This window comes from Octopus bimaculoides, chromosome 5, assembly GCF_001194135.2.
Source record: "Octopus bimaculoides isolate UCB-OBI-ISO-001 chromosome 5, ASM119413v2, whole genome shotgun sequence".
In the NCBI taxonomy this organism is placed as follows: Eukaryota; Metazoa; Mollusca; class Cephalopoda; order Octopoda; family Octopodidae; genus Octopus; species Octopus bimaculoides.
This window is the reverse complement of record NC_068985.1, coordinates 2360136-2362856: the sequence shown is the minus strand read 5'-3', so window position 1 is coordinate 2362856 and position 2721 is coordinate 2360136.

Sequence of the window (2721 nt, the reverse complement as noted above, 5' to 3'; positions counted from 1 at the left end):
GATATTTGCTCGCTATTCCTAGGGCTCCGACAATTATTGGTACTACTGCTACCTTTTTCATCGACCACAACTGCTTAACTTCCCAAGCTAACCTGTCATATCTCTCAACTTTTCTTTCTTCCTTATCGCATACCTTGTTGTCAGCGGAGCATGCTATATCTATGATCCAGCATAGTTTGCTTTCTTTCTCAATTAAGACTATGTCCGGCTTCCTATTCTCTATCTCATGGCTGCACTGAATCATAAAATCCCATAGGATCTTTGCATTTCCATTTTCGATGATGCCTACACGTTTGTGGTCGTACCAGTTTTTTGCTCTGTCAAGTCCATACTTATTGCAAAGTATCCAATGGACAAGCCTGGCTATATTGTCATGGTGTCTCTTATATTCCTTTTGGACTAGTGGCGTACACTGGCTAGTAATATGCCATGCGGTTTCACCATTTTGTCCATCAGAGATTTTAGTCATAGTTGCTTGAAAAGACCTCGCCCTTATATGGCTGGACTATGTGGACTGTAAGACACTGCAATGGAAATTACATGGAATATATACAAGAAAGCAGTACCTAACATCAAATGGCAACCCCATATAACAAACCAGGTTCTTTATGGTAGTCTTTTCCAAGAGTTGTCTCTGCTCAAAAAGAAAGAAGACAGATTCTGCAGAAACTGTTTTTGGAGCAAGGATGAAGTAACGAGTCAGACGCAGATGTGGGGATCAACACACAGAAAGCAACTTAAGGGTCGTTCTGCCATTACATTTACTGACCAACTGGTCGAAGACATTGGTCTAACGAAGAGCAACCTACCAAGAGCAATACAAGAGAGGGAACGCTGGGGACAAGTGTCTAATGACATTCGTTTGCGGACTATGCGATGACGGTAATGATGATGATGTCTTTGATAAAGATGACGATGATGAAAATGATGATGATGATGATGATACGTCCAACTGAATATTTGATGGACCAATGCATGTAGATCAGCTAGCATGAGGTGATAATCATTTCGATTATCTCCCCGTGCCAATTGATGTTCATGCTTTAATTATTCCACCATTTATTATTCCCTTAAATCTTGATATTTACCCGCAAGCCAACGTGTTTGAGACATTAAGAAGTTAACGGTTTAGAAGACATGTACAAGGTTAACAGATGATGACGGCTTAGATGCGTTAAATTATGTTAGCCTCTCTTCCCTCGCTATGAATTCTACTCTAATGAATACATTAGAGATCCGGTAATGAATGACATGTTTGAACCAGCAATTTTGGGATAGAATCACATTTATTAACCGGACATCTAGTACCCGCAATATACCGGAAAACTACACTTCCGCCCTACCTATCAATTTGCTTTTCTAGTTGGTGTCAACAACGTTTATGACAATGCGTGAAGTCAAAGACAACATTGTGGAAACTTAGAATGGGTTGACTCTGTCTGTATAACCTTGATTTCCTTGTAAAGAAAATATTTAAGTACACAAAAGTTTAAATGCTACATTACATAAATTCACTCTTATACAGCATTGTTGCATAAGCAGCGGACGCGGACAGGTTGAATATTTTCTTTGCTCACACAACCTTGATATAATGTATTTTTTTCTTGTTTTGTAGCTGTTATTGTTGATGATAACGATAATGGATGATGGTTTCTTTAATGAGAGGATAAAAAATATATGAACTCTATCAATAGGCGCAGGTATGGTTGTGTGGTTAGAAGCTTGCCGCTCAACCGCATGGTTCTTGGTTCAGTCCCACTGCGTGGCACTTTGGGCAAGCCTTGTGAGTGGATTTGGTAGACGGAAACTGAAAGAAACCCATCGCATATATATGTGTATATAAATGTGTGTGTTTATGTCCCACTGCATTCGCTTGAAAACCAATGCTGGTGTGTTTATGTCCCTGTAACTTAGCAGTTCGGCAAAAGAGACCGATAGTATAAGTACTAGGCTTACAAAGAATATGTCCTGTATATGTATATATATATAACGAGTGTTAAATAAGTTTGTGTGGAAAGAATTTGTTCTTTCCTAGGGATATTTATCCACGTGTACACCGGTTTAGCCTCCATATCAACTGACGATACTGGGAATCCCATATGTACATATGTACCAGCGCTTTTTGCTGGTTTTTCTCTGATAATTAGTACCTTGCACTCTTGAAATCCCACTTGTTGCTATAGATGTTTCCATCTTTTAGATATAGAAGAAAACATTTTAGCAATGCAAAGTAAATGGAGAATAAATACACAGAAGAATCAATATATTTATTATAACAATAGTCAATTCATGTTGCTTACGCACGTTTCGGTTTTAATTACTTAAATCCATATTTGTGCAGTTAAATTGCATTGCATTTAATTTGCATTGTATCTAAGTTGCATTGCAATTTAATTGCAATTTAATTACGTAAATATGGATTTAAGTAATTAAAACCAAAACGTGCGTAGGCAACATGAATTGACTATTATTATAATAAATATATTGGTTATTCTATGTACATTCTCCATTTTCTTTGCATTGTTATAATTTTTTTCTCATATATATATATATATATATATATATATATTGGGTTGGCAACTAAGTTCCCGCAGATTTTTTAAATTTTGGAATCTATTTTCTATTTTTTTCTAGTTAATTTTAATTAATTTTTGTTTATTTTCAGATCATTAAAATGTTTAGAAAAAATTTAGAAAAAGTTTAGAAAAATGAGCATTTTCG